Genomic DNA, 18015 nt, shown 5'->3' with positions numbered 1-18015 from the left:
GGCGGCCCCGCGGTGCGGCGGGAAACGCGTCCCAGGGAAACCGCGCCAGGCCGCGACGGGGCCCGCCCCGCGAGGTCGGAGGTCAGAGGCCCGAGGTCGGCCGGGCCCCGCCACGCCTCGCTCGGGCGGTGGGAGTGGCGCGCCGACCGCGGGCGCCAAGGCCCGGCCGGCGCCCGCTTTCGTCTCCGAGCTCCGCCTCTCTCTTCCAAGGGGGCCGCAAGCCCCCGCCCCGGCCCTGCGCACGGCGGCCCCGGCGAGTCCCCCGCTCGCGCGCAGCCGGCCGGAAGTGCTGCTTTACGCGAGGCCACACCCCCGCACTTCCGGGCTCCGGCCCAGGCCGAGAGCGAGGCTAAGCCGCGGGAAACCCGGGGCGTCCCCGGCGCCGCGCACGCGCAGAGCGCCCCCCGCCGCGGGAATCTGGCGCAGGCGCACCTAGAAGCCCCCACTTCGCGGGGGCCGCGGCGAAGCTGTGTCCGGGCGTCCCGGTCGGCAGTCTTGCCTCCTGGCGGCCCCGCCGAAGCCGGCTTCCCTTCCACCAAAGGAGCCCTGTAGCCTCAGCTTTCCCTGCTCAGCGAGGAACCCGAACCTCTGCCTCCGCGGCGCGAGCTCCGGCTCCTCGCAGTGCACGCACCTTTGGTTTAATTCACAGGCCCCTGCGCACCAACCCGACAGGGCGGAGAGCCGGGTGCCAGGCGTTTCCACCCTTAAATGTCTCAGCATCCAACGGATAAAGATAAAAGAAAAGCGATAATAAACATGAAAGATGAGCTAACCCACCTGAAAAATAACACTAACACCAAATATCTGTCCCCTGTGCCTGCCATGGGAGTCAGTGGTCACATTGGAGTGCTTGGATGCAACTGGCCTGATGAGATGTGCTGTGTGAAAGACACGCCAGATTTCAAAACTTGGTAGGAAGGGAAGAAAGTGTAAGAGTTCATTAGTAATTTAAAAAATACCGATTACTTGTTGAAATACTACTACTTAGATTGACTTAGATTGACTACGTTATTAAAATTCATGTTGGTTTTTTTCTTTTGATATGGCGACTAGAAACGTTAAATTTACATATGTGGGGAGGGTTTCTGGAACAAGGCTGAGGACCTCTCCAAATCTCTTCTCAAACAGGCAATGGTAAAGCAGGACAATATTGTTAAAAGCAACCGTTCCAGGAGTCTGGAAGTTGACTAAAGGCCTACAACGTTTGAGAGCACAAAAAAAAAAAGAAAAAAAAAATTCCTGAGGGGACATCAGGGACACCTGGCTGGCTCAGTCAGTGGAGCGAGGGACTCTTGATCTTGGGGTTGTGAGTTCGAGCTCCAGGTTGGGTATAGAGACTACTCAAAAATAAAATCTCTTTAAAAAAAAAGATCGAGGGGCGCCTGGGTGGCTCAGTCGGTTAAGCGTCCGACTTCAGCTCAGGTCACGATCTCACGGTCCGTGAGTTCGAGCCCCGCGTCAGGCTCTGGGCTGATGGCCCGGAGCCTGGAGCCTGCTTCATATTCTGTGTCTCCCTCTCTCTGCCCCTCCCACGTTCATGCTCTGTCTCTCTCTGTCTCAAAAATAAAATAAACGTTAAAAAAAATAAATTAAAAAAAAAAATCGAACATTAGTAAAGGTTAAAAACAGTGGCAGTCCGAGGAGTTTCAGGAGGGGGCTGCTTTCCTTTCCTCCCACTCCAGGGCAATTCCACCAGAGCCAGACAGGCCCTGAGGACTTGAAAGCCCCACAGGGTGTTTGTGAACAATTGCCATCAAGGTGGACTGCAGCCACCTGGTAGCGACCCACCCCTCAGCTCCCTGAGGCTGGTCGAAGCCAGCACAGTCCAGCCATGGTCGAAGCCAGCACAGTCCAGCCAGAGATTTACAGGAAACTCAGTAAGTCAAATGGCCACAGTTGGGCCTTGGTAAGCCCCCCAGATGTCCCTGGTGGTCTGCAAGGCTGTGTATATGCTCAGGAAGGACCAGAGAGGGCCCCAGCAGTATACTCATGTCTGGCTGTATACAAGGCTTTGCACAAAAAGGAAAAGCCGGGCTGAGCCGTAAACTGCTTGAGCTTTGAACGCGTCCCCAACCTGCACGCAGAGCTGTCCGCAAAGGGCGGAGGGCTTACTTGGTCAAACATTGGAGCATTACCTCTAGCCAACAATTGTCCTTAAACTATAGTGACCCAGAGGCAATTTTAGGAAATCAGACTCACACGTTGGAAAAGAAACAAAGAAAAATCTAGCAGAGGGGCGCCTGGCTGGCTCAGTCCACAGAGCCCACAACTCTTGATCTTCGGGTCGTGAGTTCAAGCCGCGGAGTCTAGCAGGGATACCAGTGGCCACACACAGGGGAGGGGACAGGCTCCACAGCATTCATAATCCAGGCAAGGTACTGAGTAAGCAAACAGTAGTTCCAAAAACAACACTAAGGGATGGGGGTGAGGAGGTCAAAACCTGGAGTTTTTACAACACATTGTCTAAAATGCCCAGTATTCAATAAGACATTGTAAGACATTCAAAGAACCAAGAAAATTTGAGACCTGTACAGGGATTGTAAATCAAACACACACTTCCACGTGAGCGAAGGGTCAAAGAAATCAAAAGGGAAATTTTAAAAAGTGAGTGAAAATGAAAACAAAACATCAAAATTACAGGATACAACTGAAGGAATTCTTGGAACAAAATTGTGAGCTATTAACTCCTACGCGAGACAGGAAAGAGGCCAATCACCCAAACCTCCACTTTAAGAGCAAACCAGCAGAATAATGGACATACTAAAAATTAGAGCAGAAAAACATGAACAGAACACAGAAGAGCTATAGTGAAAACACTGAAAACCGAAACTGGTTTCTTTGAAAAGACTCAACAAAATTGACAAAACTTTAGCTACACTGGCAGAGAAAGAATAGAGAAGACCCAGATCGCCAGAATCAGGACGTCATCGCGGAAATGAGGACGAGATGACCAGAAGGGAGGGCTGAGAAGAACAGAGAAGTTCGATAAAACTGACCAGCTCCCAGAAAGAGAAGATTACTGAAACCGACCCCAAAATAAATCAGGGGCGCCTGGGTGGCTCAGTCGGTTAAAGCCTCCAACTCCTGATTTCGGCTCAGGTCATGATCTCGCGGTTAGTGAGTTTGAGCCCTGAATCGGGCTCTGGGCTGACAGTGTGGAGCCTGCTTGGGATTCTCTCTCCCTCTCTCCCTCTCTCTCTAAATAATAAATAATAAGGAAGTAAATAAATAAATAACAAGGAGGCACGTTGTATTCGTAATTTAAGGTCTACAAAATAAAAGCCCCGGGCCCAGATAGCTTCAGTGAGTTCTAGGAAATATTCAAAAATTCACACCAATCGTCTACAGACTCTTCTAAAAAAATAGAGGCGAGAACACTGCCTGACTCGTTCTGTGATGCCAGGAGTGTCCTGATGTCAAAACCAGTCAAAGGCTGGACACTAACATTCTTCATAAGCACAAAACTCCAGGAGCATAAGAGGACTTACACACCATGACCAAGTGGTGTTGGCCCCAGACGCAAAGTCGACTTGCTGTCTGAAGATCGGTGGCTGCACCGTGTGTTAACGGCGTGCACAGACACATGATTATCTCAATAGATTCAGGAGCATTTGGCAAAATCCAACACCTACTCAAGATTTAAAAAAAAAAAAAAAAAAAAAAAAAAGGCCTTGATGAAGCAGGGATAGAGGAGAAGAGAGGGAGGGACTTCCTCTACCTGATAAAAAGTATCCAGAAACTGCAGCTTCTAATGGACACAACCGGTGAAAGGCTGAAGGCTTTTCCCCTCTGATCAGGGGCAGGGCGAGGGTGTCACCCTCTGACCCAAAACGGTGCTGGCGATTCTGGTGGGCCCAGCAAGGCAGGAAAAAGGAGTATGCGCCCTATAGATAGGAACAAAAGAAAATGCCTCCTTTTGCCAGGATCGTTTACATAGAAATTCCTCGGCAAAAAAAAAAATCTACAGCTAAGAAGTGAGCTCAGTAAGGTCAATACACAAAAGTCAATCACATTTTTTAAGTCGTCTCCGTGCCCAATACGGGGCTCGAACTCAGTACCCTGAGATCAAGAGTGGATCGCTCCAGCAACTGAACCAGCCAGGCGCCCCTCAATCCAGCTTTATATACGAAAGCAAACATGGGGAAACTGAAGTACTCTTCATGACGGATCCAACAGAAATTATTTACCTATAAATCTAACACAATATGCACCAGGATCTGTATGTTGATGATTACAAAATTCTAATGAAAGAAATCAGAAGGGGGACGCCTGGTGGTCTCAGTCAGCAGAGCATGTGACTCTTGATCTCAGGGCCGTGAGTTCATGCCTCCTTAGGCAGGGAGCCTACTTAAAAATAAGTTTAAAAATTGAGCGGCTGAGTGGCTCAATCGGTTGAGCGTCTGACGCTCGATTTGGGCCCAGGTCATGACCTCATGATTCGTGGGATCGAGCCCTGCATCAGGCTCTGCGCTGACAGCACGGAGCCTGCTTGGGATTCTCTCCCTCCCTCTCTCTCTCTGCCCCCTACCCCATCTCTCTCAGAATAAATCAACTTTTGAAAAAAGAACAAGGAAACTGAGGAAGATTCTCTATCATGGTTTGGAACGGCACACCATGGTCCCGGCGCAGACCATTCAACGTCGTAGAGAGGTCAGTTCTCTCCAATTTGGTCTATAGATTTAGTCTAAGTCTACACAAGAAAAACCCAGCCAGTTCCTTGTAGATGTGGGCAAGCTTACTCTAGATTTATATGGAAAAGCCAAGTGCCCGGAGGAGGTAAAGCAGTCTTGAAAACCAAGACTCCAAGGGGAGGGCTGTTCTACCTGGTGTGGCCCGGGGCGGGGGCGCGGAGCCCAGGGGTGCACCTGCACGGATTCGTCCGCACAGACTCTGGCGACGATGCAGAAGCAGTTCAGTGGAGGAACAGGAGCCTGTTCCAAAAACGGAGCAATTGAGCCTCCACAGGTGCAAAAAACCAGAACCTCAAACCCTCTACAAAAAATTAACTCGGGGCCCCCCGGGGTGGCTCAGTCGGTTGAGCGTGGGACTTCGGCTCAGGTCATGATCTCACAGTGCGTGGGTTCCAGCCCCGCGTCGGGCTCTGTGCTGACGGCTCGGAGCCTGGAAGCTGCTTCGGATCCTGGGTCTCCCCCTCTCTGTACCCCTCCCCCGCTCACGCTCTGTGTCTCTCTGTCTCTCAATAATAAACATTTAAAAAAAAATTTTTTTAATTAACTCAATAAAATGTGCAACTATAAATCTTTTATTTATTTATTTTTTTTTATTTTATTATTATTTTTTTATTTATTTTTTTTTTCAACGTTTTTTATTTATTTTTGGGACAGAGAGAGACAGAGCATGAACGGGGGAGGGGCAGAGAGAGAGGGAGACACAGAACCGGAAACAGGCTCCAGGCTCCGAGCCATCGGCCCAGAGCCCGACGCGGGGCTCGAACTCACGGACCGCGAGATCGTGACCTGGCTGAAGTCGGACGCTTAACCGACTGCGCCACCCAGGCGCCCCAACTATAAATCTTTTAGAAAACACACAGGGAAGTGTCTTTGTATACAGGGTTGGGTGAGAAACGGTGACACGTGACGTCAACGCCGTGATGTATGAAAGGGGAGCTTGGTGACGTGAACATCGCTGCAAGTAAAACCTTCCGCCACATGGGAGCCTGGCTGCCGGGCACCGAGACACGCTACAGACGGGGAGGAGGCGTCTGCGTCCCGGTCGCCGCCCGGGATGTAAAGATCTGCCCAAACAGCAAAACCAGGGAGCCCGAGGATCCTCTGAATCCGCCTGAAGAAACCGAGAAGCGATGGAGGTAAGTGCGTAATTATAAAGGACGTTATGATCGCACACGCCTTGTCCTTTCCTTCTGCGACTTCACAGTCGCCTGGGTGAACGGGGGCGCGTTGGGACCGTGACCCGCAGAAGGTCACGTACTTGCCAACAGCGGCCATGGGTCACGGGCGGGCGCCAGCCCTGCGGCCGGGGGAGAGGGCACGGCTGGCCCTTGCAGCCCAGAGGCGCGCCTGGGGGCAGCCGGGGCGGTAAGTAGGAAGGTTAGGAGAACGATCCCAAGACGGGCACTCGCCCGCCGTTCTCTTGGCCGTTTTGGTGGCAGAGCGAGGCCCCCTCCTTCGTTCCTGACACCGGCGACGTGGTAATCTGGAGGAAACGGGCAAACTCCTAAAAACACAGGCTGCCGCAACTGAGTCCAGGAGAAACACAACACCCGGAGGGGCCTCTGACAGGGCCCGTGACGGCCGCTGAGAAAGGGACGCTGAGTCTCCAGGGGCACGGATGGATGGTCCCAGGCTCGCGATGGCCTTGGAACGACACGGAGCGCCGGGGGCGGGGCCAGCGAGGGCACGGGCGCCCCCACCGCAGGCGCCTCGAGGAGCCGTGTGGTGGCGGGAGACGCTTCTGTCCTGGTTGCGGTGACAGTTGCCCGGGTTCACACAGGGGATACGGCTGCATGGAACCGCACGTTGTACCGGTGTCACTTTCCGTGCGCGCCTTGCTCCGTAGAGACACTCGGTGCTATCACGGGGAAACCGGGGTTGGGGGGGGCGGTACACAGGCTGGAGAGGACCTCCCGCACATTGTTTGCAACTTCCTGTAAACCTATGTTTATATTTCTAAAGCTTCGTTCAGGGGCGCCCGGGTGGCTCAGTCGGTTAAGCTTCCGACTTCGGCTCGGGTCATGACCTCATGGTTCGTGGGTTCGAGCCCCGCGTCGGGCTCTGTGCTGACAGCTTGGAGCCTGGGGCCTGTTTCAGATTCTGTGTCTCCCTCTCTCTCTGACCGTCCCCCGTTCGTGCTCTGTCTCTCTCTGTCTCAAAAGTAAATAAACGTTAAAAAAAATAAAAAAAAAAAATAAAGCTTCGTTCAAAGGAAGGATAACTGACAGCGGCCAAGACACGGAGGCAACCCGTGTCCGCCCACAGACGACGCGTGGGGAAAGAGGGATCTCGCCGGGCCGCGAACAAGGAGGAAATCCTGCCATTCGTGACATGTCCCGACGCCGGGACTCTGTGCCGAGTGAAACGCGTCGGGGAAAGACCGGCACCGAGTATCTCCGTCCCTCGGGGAGTGTGAGAGGGGGCACGGTGGAGGGGCAGGGGCGGAGGGCGACGGACTGCACAGGGACGCTCGCGGAATCGACAGTCGCGGGCGGTGCGCCTGCCCGAGCAGACGGGCCACGGGGTGAGGTGGAGGTCGCGTTCGCCGCCCCGAGGAGGACATCTGGCCCCCGCGTGTCAGGTCACGCCCGGGACATCTCGACCTCACCCGGTGTCCTAGGTCAGCTACCTCTGGAGCTTAAAAAGCGAAAACCGCTGAAGGTTCTGCCCGCACGGCGGGGCCTGCCTGTGGGGCTCCACGCGCTCCTCCGGCGGCCCGGGACGCCGAGCCCGTTTTCACGGGTTTACTGGGAAACCGTGTGTCTCCTCTTGTGAGGTGTCTGCTCAGGCCTTTGGCCTTTTCCAAACACGGGGTGCTTTGTCTTCCGGGGGTGGTCGTCTGAGCCCTTTGACGACAGCGGCCACGAGGCCTTTGTCACACAGGACTGTAAGCGGTCCCTCCGGGGCTCCGACCCGCAGCTTTGTCCCGTGAGCAGGGGCTTCGGAGATTGGGTGGCTCTCACACTGCTGACAACCGGGCAAGCTTGTTTTGACAGCTTTTTGTGTCCTAAGAGGTCTCTGTCTCCCTGAAGATCATGGGGATTTTCTCCCATGTTTTCTTATAAAAATTCACGTCGAGGTCAACAGCCCATCTCGAATTAGCTTTGCACCTGATGTGCGAGGTGTTTAGAGTTTCACCCCCTCGGGGGCGCCCGGGGGGCTCAGTTGGTTGGGCTTCTGACTTTGGCTCGGGTCATGGTCTCACGGTTTGTGAGTTCAAGCCCCACATCCGGCTGTCTGAGGTCAGCACAGAGCCCGCTTCGGACCTTCTGTCTCCATCTCTGCCCCTCCCCTGCTCTCTCTCTCTCTCTCAAAAAGAAATAAACATCAAAAAAAAAAAATAGACTTCCAACCCCTCATATGTATACCTAGTTGTTCTGACTATAGTGTAAAAGACTCTTTACCCCCGCAAAGCATCTCGGGTGCCTTTTCTTTTTTTTTTTTAAATTTTTTTTTCAATGTTTTTTATTTTATTTTTGGGACAGAGAGACACAGAGCATGAACGGGGGAGGGGCAGAGAGAGAGGGAGACACAGAATTGGAAACAGGCTCCAGGCTCCGAGCTGTCAGCACAGAGCCCGACGCGGGGCTCGAACTCACAGACGCGAGATCGTGACCTGGCTGAAGTCGGCCGCTTAACCGACTGCGCCACCCAGGCGCCCCTCGGGTGCCTTTTCTACAAGTAATCAGGGGCTCCCGGCTGCCTCAGTTGGTGGAGCGTGTGACTCTTGATCTCGGGTCGTGAGTTCGAGCCCCACGTTCGGGGTAGAGGTTACTTAAAATAAATAAGCTTAAAAATATATTTAAAAAATACAAATACAATGCCCTGTGTGTCAGGGTGCATTTCTGGGTTCCCTATCCTGTCCCTTCAAGCTGTATGTCCGTCTTTACCCCAACACCGCACTGTTTGCGTGAACATCACTTCGGAGTCAGTCTTGAAGTCAACGGTATCCTTCTTCCAACTTTGCCCTTTTTCTGACCCTTCCATCCATTTTAGGTTCTTTGCATCATTTCCACTTACATTTTAGAATGTTAGACAACAAGGCTGCAGGGACTCTGGTCAGGATCACACTGAGTTTATAGGGGCAGCGGGGACAGAAAGGTCACCGGGCCTTTGACGCCCCGAAGGCGCCACGTGTTCTTTGGACTGAGGTTTTCCGTGGTTCCCGACTGCGGGAGTCATTTCCCTTGTCTTTCGTTCTGGTTTTTCTGATGCTGCTCCCCTGGCTGTGCCGTGTTCTTTTTGTTTCCTCCGGGTCGACCTCTTCTCTTTATCTGAGTGGTTTTATTTGTATTTACCTTGTTTGGGCTTTGCCGAGCGTCTGTCTTCACAGCGTTTTTCAGGCTGTTTAGCAAATGTTCAGCCATTATCTCTTCACACGTTTGTTCTCACCGCCTCTCCCTGCGCTTTGCTGGGAATCAAGTGCGCCACTTGGAGGGGCAGGGGCCCCGTTCCTACCGGCCCGTCCCCAGCTCGGCTGGCGCGGGGAGGGGACGGCACCCCGAGCCTGCCGCCCGCCTCCCCGGGGACACCCGGGCTGGGAGCCTCGGGATTTGGTAGATCCACTGCCCGCCCCCGTGCCTTCTCCGGTGCCCTCAGGGTGGTTTGCAGAGGCTTTGTCTGAAGACCCGCTCACAGCGTGCCCGTGCCCGGGGCGCTGGGATTTCGGGGCGGAGAATCTGGGAGTGTGGACTCTTCCGTCGGGCGTATCTGTGACCATCTGTCATCTCGACACCACTGTGTCCACGGTCGTGGCCCCGGGCTCCTTTGGCGTCCCCGTGTTTCAGAGCGGCTTCGCTCTCCCCCTCGGGGCCAGCACTGGAGCCAACCTCGCTGTCCCCGGGCTGTCCCCGCGCTGTCCCTGGACCTGGCGTCCCCGGGCTCCGGGCTCCTCGTGCTCCGGAGGCCGGGCTGCAGACGGAGTTGTTAATCCTGCACGGACGGGTGTCCTGGAGGTGGCAGGCTCCCTCCCCTGCGGCCACAGCCGCAAGGTCAGGGTTTTTGCCATCCTTTGTTGTCTGTAGCGGATGGACCCCTGAGGGCAGGTCCGTCTCTTCCGTGCGGTGACGTCATCCAGCGACTGGGCAATCGTACTGTTTCTGTTCGCTTCCAACTTTGTTTTGTCCCCATCTCTGTAGTGGTTCCCAAAGTCATAACTGCCGCAAGCTCTGTGCAGAGAAATGTCCCTCTCCCCACAGCCGCCCCCGCCCCCGGGCTTGCTTCACTCTCCCGCCTCCTTCCTTCTGCAAGAATGAGCACCGATGCACACCCAGCTTTGTATTCCTCCCCTGACACACGCAAGAGAGCGTGATTTTCCACTTTGCCTTTTCTTCGCTTAACACTATCCCGGAGGCCACGGTGGCTTCCTCGCGCCCAGGCTGTCCGTCGCCTGCCACGGACATTTACACGCTGTCTGCCGTTTCGCAATTTCAAAGAACGCTGCAGGGAATGCGCGTGTGCACGCGTGCTCGCGGCCGTTGGTTTTCAGTTGCCGGAAGTGTGCATTCGGGATGACGCGTGGGCGTCTTTCTGTACCCCTGCCGAGTCCCCGCAGAGGGCTCACGGGCTCGCCCCCTTCGGCGCCCGTCTCCCCGCCGCCTTGCCAGCCGAGCGTGCCGTCGCTGTTTGCACCCATCCGAGGGGGAAGGAGTGACAGCTCAGCGGGATCGAGGCCCGCTTTCTCCCTATTTTATGGTAGGGGTCTGCCCGACTTTTATTTGGTTTCTAGATGTCTTTCGAACAGCCTTGCAGAGGTACAATTAGCAATGAAAAGCTGCATGTGAAGTGACCATGAACTAAGTTTGGATATGTTTATGTGCCAAGAAGACTATCACGGTCAAAGTAATGAAACTATCTGTGACCCCCAGTGTTTCCTCCTACCCCCCCGCTCCCCACCCCTGGAAAGCACTGATCTGTTTTCTGTCACTGGACATTACCTTGCCTTTCTGGGATTTTATTGGTTTGTTTGCTTATTTATTTAAATGTTTATTTTTGAGAGAGAGAGAGAGAGAACAGGGGAGGGGCAGAGAGAGAGGGAGACACAGAACTCGACGCGGGCTCCAGGCTCCGAGCTGTCAGCACAGAGCCCGACGTGGGGCTCGAACCCACGAACCGCGAGATCATGACCTGAGCCGAAATCAAGAGTTGGACGCTTACCCGACTGGGCCACTCAGGTGCCCTTTGGTGTTTTTAATTTTAACAAATACATATGTTCTGATGTCTCGTTGTATTCTTAATTTTCATTTCCTTATGAAATGTTATGTCTGTTCCTCATGTCTGTTTCACATCTTTTGCCCATTTTTTTGTTTTTAAATTTTTTTTAAAGATTTTGTTTTTAAGTAATCTCTCTATACACAACATGGGGCTTGAACTCACAACCCCAAGATCAAGAGTCACACGCTCCACCCATTGAGCCAGCCAGGTGCCCCTCTTTTGGCAATTAAAAAAAATTAAATTGTTTGAAAACAAATTTTTTTTTTTTTAAATTTTTTTCAACGTTTTTTATTTATTTTTGGGACAGAGAGAGACAGAGCATGAATGGGGGAGGGGCAGAGAGAGAGGGAGACACAGAATCGGAAACAGGCTCCAGGCTCCGAGCCATCAGCCCAGAGCCTGACGCGGGGCTCGAACTCACGGACCGCGAGATCGTGACCTGGCTGAAGTCGGACGCTTAACCGACTGCGCCACCCAGGCGCCCCTGAAAACAAATTTTAATGCTTGTTTTCTTAATATTAGTATTGTATTTTTAAAATTTACATCCAAGTTAGTTACCATATGGTGCAACAATGATTTCAGGAGTAGATGCCAGTGATTCATCCCTTACGTGTAACACCCAGTGCTCATCCCAACAAGTGTCTTCCTTAATATACCTTACCCATTTAGCCCATCCCCCCTCCCACAACCCCTCCAGCAATCCTCTGGTCTCTATATTTTAGAGTTTATGTTTTGTCCCCCTCCCTGTTTTTATATTATTTTTGCTTCCCTTCCTTTATGTTCATCTGTTTTGTCTCTTAAAGTCCTCATATGAGTGAAGTCATAGGATTTTTGTCTTTCTCTAATTTCACTTAGCATAATACCCTCCGGTTCCATCCACGTCGTTTCCAATGGCAAGATTTCATTCTTTTTGATTGCCGAGTAATACTCCATTGTATATATAAACCACATCTTCTTTATCCATTCATCCATCGATGGACATTTGGGCTCCTTCCATACTTTGGCTATTTTGATAGTGCTGCTATCAACACTGGGGTGCATGTGCCCCTTCAAAATCCCACTTGGTCGTGGTGACTAAGTCTTTTAATGTATTGTTGGATCCAGTTGGCTAGTATATTGTTGAGGATTTTTGCATCCATGTTCATCAGGGAAATTGGTGTATAGTTCTCCTTTTTAGTGGGGTCTCTGTCTGGTTTTGGAATCAAGGTAATGCTGGCTTTATCCCTTAGATAAATGCCTAGTGGTGCAACTGCTGGGTCGTAGGGTAGTTCTATTTTTAGTTTTTTGAGGAACCTCCATGCTGTTTTCCAGAGTGGCTGCACCGGTTTGCATTCCCACCAGCAGCGCAAAAGAGATCCTCTCTCTCCGCATCCTCGCCAACATCTGTTGTTGCCTCAGTTGTTAACGTTAGCCATTCTGACAGGTGTGAGGTGCTATCTCATTGTGGTTTTAGTTTGTATCTCCCTGATGATGAGTGATGTTGAGCATTTTTTCATGTGTCTGTTAGTCATCTGGATGTCTTCTTTGGAGAAGTGTCTATTCCTGTCTTTTTCCCATTTCTTCCCTGGAATATTTGTTTTTTGGGTGTTGAGTTTGATAAGTTCTTTGTAGATTTTGGATACTAACCCTTTATCTGATATGTCGTTTGCAAATATCTTCTCCCGTCCTGTCGTTTGCCTTTTAGTTTTGCTGATTGTTTCCTTCTCTGTGCAGAAGCTTTTTATTTTGAGTTGGTCCCAGTAGTTCATTTTTGTTTTGTTTCCCTTGCCTCCGGAGACGTGTTGAGTAAGAAGTTGCTGCGGCCGAGATCAAAGAGGTTTTTGCCTGCTTTCTCCTCTAGGATTTTGATGGCTTCCTGTCTTACGTTTAGGTCTTTCATCCATTTTGAGTTTCTTTTTGTGTCCGGTGTAAGAAAGTGGTCCAGGTTCATTCTTCTGCGTGTCGCTGTCCAGTTTTCCCAGCACCACTTGCTGAAGAGACTGTCTTTATTCCAGTGGATATTCTTTCCTACTTTGTCAAAGATTAGTTGGCCATACGTTTGTGGGTCCATTTCTGGGGTCTCTATTCTGTTCCATTGATCCCAGTGACTGTTTTTGTGCCAGTGCCATACTGTCCTGAGGATTACAGCTTTGTAATACATCTTGAAGTCCAGGATTGTGATGCCTCCAGCTTTGGTTTTCTTTTTCAGGATTGCTTTGGCTATTCAGACTCTTTTCTGGTTCCATACAAATTTTAGGATTGTTTGTTCTAGCTCTGTGAAGAATGCTGGTGTTGTTTTGATAGCGATTGCACTGAATATGTAGATTGCTTTGGGGAGTATCGATACTTTAACAATATTTGTTCTTCCTATCCATGAGCATGGAATATTTTTCCATTTTTTTGTGTCTTCTTCAATTTCTTTCATAAGCTTTCTATAGTTTTCAGTGTATAGATTTTTCACCTCTTTGCTAAGGCTTGTTCCTAGGTATTTTATGGTTTTTGGTGCAATTGTGAATGGGATCGCTTCCTTGATTTCTCTTTCTGCTGCTTCATTGTTGGTGTATAGGAATGCAACCGATTTCTGTGCATTGATTTTATATCTTGCAACTTTGCTGAACTCAGATCAGTTCTAGCAGGTTTTTTTTTTTTTTTTTTTTTGTGGAATCTTTTGGGTTTTCCATATAGAGTGTCATGTTGTCTGTGAAAAGTTAAAGTTTGACCTCCTCCTGGCCGATGTGGATGTCTTTTATTTCTTTGTGTTGTCTGCTGAGGCTAAGACTTCCAATACTATGTTGAATAACAGTGGTGAGAGTGGACATCCCTGTCTTCTTCCTGACCTTGGGGGGAAAGCTCTCAGTTTTTCCCCATTGAGAATGATACTAGTGGTGGGTCTTTCATATATGGTTTCTATGATCTTGATGTATGATCTTTCTATCCCTACTTTCTTGAGGGTTTTTATTAAGAAAGGATGCTGTATTTTGTCAAATGCTTTTCTGCATCTATCGAGAGGATCATGTGGTTCTTGTCCTTTCTTCTATTGATGTGATGTATCACATTGACTGTTTTGCGGATATTGAACCAGCCTTGCATCCCAGGTATAAATCCCACTTGGTCGTGGTGAATAATTCTTTTAATGTATTGTTGGATCCGGTTGGCTAATATCTTGTTGAGGATTTTTATATCTGTGATCATCAGGGAAATTGGTCTATAGTTCTCCTTTTTAGTGGGGTCTCTGTCTGGTTTTGGAATCAAGGTTATGCTGGCTTCATGGAAAGAGTTTGGAAGTTTTCCTTCCATTTCTATTTTTGGAACAGCTTCAAGAGAACAGGTGTTAACTCTTCCTTAAATGTTTGGTAGAATTCCCCTGGAAAACCATCTGACCCTGGACTCTTGTTTTTTGGCAGATTTTTGATTACTAATTTGATTTCCTTATTGGTTATGGGTCTGTTCAAATTTTCTATTTCTTCCTGTTTCAGTTTTGGTAGTGAATATGTTTCTAGGAATTTGTCCATTTCTTCCAGATTACCCATTTTATTGGCATATAATTGCTCATGATATTCTCTTATTACTGTTTTTTATTTTTGTTGTGTTGGTTGTGATCTCTCCTCTTTCATTCTTGATTTTATTTATTTGGGTCCTTTCCTTTTTCTTTTTGATCAATCTGGCTAGGAGTTTATCAATTTTGTCAATTCTTTTTTTTATTAAAAAAATTCTAAAATGTTTATTTATTTTTGAGAGAGACAGAGCATGAGTGGAGGAGGAGCAGAGAGAGAGGGGGACTCAGAATCCCACGCAGGCTCCAGGCTCCCAACTGTCAGCCCAGAGCCTGACGTGGGGCTCGAACCCACGAACCGTGAGATCACGACCTGACCTGAAGTCGGATGCTTAACCGACTGAGCCACCCAGATGCCCCTTCGTGTGAGTCTATTTCTTGACTAATTATTTTGTTCCATCGATCTACTTATGTATCTTGATGTCAATAAACACAGTCTTGATTGTTACAGCTTTGTAACAAATCTTGAAAAACCTTGGAATCAGGCAACATAACGTCTGCACTGAATTGCACTGGCTGTTCTGCGTCCTTGGCGTTGACACAGATTTTAGCATCAGTGCGTCAATTCCTAAAGTCTGTTCAGATTTTGGTAGAGATTGTATTTGGCTCCATGAGTGGAGTGTGTGACTCTTGATCTCTGGGTTGTGAGTTTGAGCCCCATGTTGGGTGTAGAGACTGCTTATAAATACGATACTTTTAAAAACCTATAGGTCATTTTGGGGAGAATTTACATGTTAACATTGAGTTTTCTAATCCACGAGCACAGCACATCTCCCTACTCCCTTCTCTGATCTTACTCAGCGGTGGAAACACCCTTCTGCACCTTCGTCATATTTATCCTGAACTGTTTCTTCCTTGGAGGATGCTGTTGTGGATAGTATTGATTTTTTAACATCAACATCTGCCTGTTCATCCCCCGTATGTAGTCATGAGATGGGGTTTAGTATACCGATCTCTCCTGCAGTCTTGCTAAACTCACTTCTTACGTCCAGGTTTTTGTGGGGTTCCATCAGCTCTTCTGCAAAGGTGACCATGTTGTCTGCAAGTAGGGACAGTTTGATCTCTTCTCTTCTAGTCTGTATGCCTTTCATCTCTGCTCCTTGACTTGCTGCACGGACTAGAGCTTCCAACATGGCGTTGACTGAAGGTGGTGGGGCTGTGGGTCTCTGCCTTGTTCCTGGTTGCAGGGGGAGCATTTGCCCTTTTGCCACTAGGAACAGTGGCAGCTGCAGTTTTCATGGAGGCCCTTCATTGGGTTTGGGAGGTCTCCTGTTTCTAGCCAGCTGAGAGCTTCCTCACAAGGAGGCGCTGGGTTTTGTACATCTGTGCTCAGCACAGGCTGTTTTCTGCACCCAATGGGATAATCCCTTTTTGGCCATGAATGTGGTGAATTATATTGATTGATTAAAAAAAGAAATTTTTTTTTTTTTTTTTTTTTTTTTACATTTACTTTTTAGAGACAGAGCAACAGAGCACTGGTCAGGGAGGGATAGAGAGGGAGACACAGAATCCGAAGCAGCTCCAGGCTCCGAGCTGTCAGCACAGAGCCAGACACAGGGCTCGAACCCACAAACCGTGAGATCATGACCTGAGCCGAAGTCAGACGCTCAACTGCCTGAGCCACCCAGGCGCCCCTATATCGATTGATTTTTGAACGTTGAACCAGCCTTGCATTCCTAGGATAAACCCCCTTGGGTCGTGATGTAGTGTCCTCTAACATGTGATTCTGTATGCCACAATTTTGCATCGAATATTTGCATGTGTGATCATGATGGATATTTGTAGTTCTCCTGCAATGTCTGTTAGCTTTTGTATGAAAGTAATGCTGGCCTCGTAGAAGGGTTGTACATTGTTGCCTTGCTTGTGCTCTACCAGGTGAGGTCACAGCAACAAGGCAGCCGTCTGTAAGCCAGGAAGAGAGCCCTCACCTGGGACCAAACTGGCAGGAACCTTCATGTTGGAAGTCCTTGCCTCTAGAGCTGCGGGAAAATGAATTTCAGTCTAGAGTATCATGAACAGACTAACATGTCCCCAAAATATATCCTGTAAATTGAGTTCTTTTGAACTTATTGAGACTGGTTTCCTTTCCAAAATTCAAGAAGAGTTTGGATAGAGTGGGTAATAGTCTTTTTCTTAAATTTCCAGCAGGAAAAGTTGTCATTCCGGTCTGGAGTTCTCTTTGTTGGAAGGTTTTTCACTACGAACTCGCTTTTTTCTATAGATGTAGGGTTACTTGGGTGGTCGATTTCTTGATTACATCTTGTGTGGAATTTTTTCATTTTATCTAAGTCGTCCAATTGTTTGGCATAGAGCTGTTCATAACATTCCTTTATTAGTCTTTTAACACGTGTAGAATCTTAGCGACAACACTTCGGTGATTCCCGATGGCGGTAATTTGTGTCCTTATTTTTTTTTTTTTCCAGTTCAATCCGGTTTACGTATTATTGGTTCTCAAAGAAGCAGCTTCTGGTTTCACTAATTTTCTGTTACTTTTCTGTATTTTATCTAATGGATTTGGACTGTGGTGTGTACTATTTCCACTATTCTCCTCAGTCTGGGTCTCGTTTGCTGTGTTTTTTTAGTTTCTGAAGGTTAGTTCATTTTGAGAAACTTCCTTTTTGCCGCAGGCCTTCCGCGCGGTCTCTTCTCCAAGTACCACAGATGCAGCTATGCCATTTTCTCATTCAGTTCAAAAAAGTATTCTCTTCCAGTTTCTTCTTTAACCTCTGTATTTTTTAGAGTCCTTACTCGGTTTCTAAACACTCAAGGATATTCTCAGGCTCTTTTTGCTACTGATGCTAATTTTATTTGATTGTGACTAGAGAAAATATTTTATAGAGGTTGATTTTTTTAAACTTACCGACACTGGTTTTATGACCCAGAACGTGTACTATCTTGGTGTACTTTCCATGTGAATTTGGAAAGAATTTGTGGTTGGGTGGAATGTTCTATGTCAATTAGGGCAAGTTGGTTGGTCATTTGGTTCAAGTCTTCTATACTCATTTTCTTCTTGCTCTACCAGTAAAGGAGAGAGGGCTTTTGAAACCTCCAACTTTGTGCATTTGCATGTTTCTTCTCTCTGACCTACAACCTTTGCTTCCTGTATTTGGGAACTGTTATGGGGCATAAAAGTTCAGGATCGTCATACCCTTTCAGTTAGTTGACTCTTTTGTCATTATGAAGTAACTATTTGTCCCCAGTGTATTTTTCCTCTGAAATCTTTGATAATCCTACTCCAGCAATCTTTCCACTATTGTTAGCATGGTTTTAGATCCACATAGCGTGTACCAGAACATTCTCTTCCACGGCTGCACAACATTCCAGGCACAAACACACCACACTTTTACATCCGTTTTTCTGTTGGTGGACACTTGGCTTGTGTCCATGTGTTGGCCACTGTCCGTGATGCTGCTGTGAACAGCGATATACACGCATGTTTGAGCCTGTTTAGAATTCTTTGGGGGTATGTACCTCAGAGTGGATTTGTTGGCTCACGGGAATCCTACCTATATTGAGCTCTCTGAGGAACACGGTAGGACCCCGGTCTGTTTCTGGGTTCAACAGATCCTTTGTGAAACC

Source organism: Neofelis nebulosa, chromosome 16 (genome assembly GCF_028018385.1).
Source record: "Neofelis nebulosa isolate mNeoNeb1 chromosome 16, mNeoNeb1.pri, whole genome shotgun sequence".
NCBI lineage: Eukaryota > Metazoa > Chordata > Mammalia > Carnivora > Felidae > Neofelis > Neofelis nebulosa.
This window is presented reverse-complemented; position numbering follows the sequence as displayed.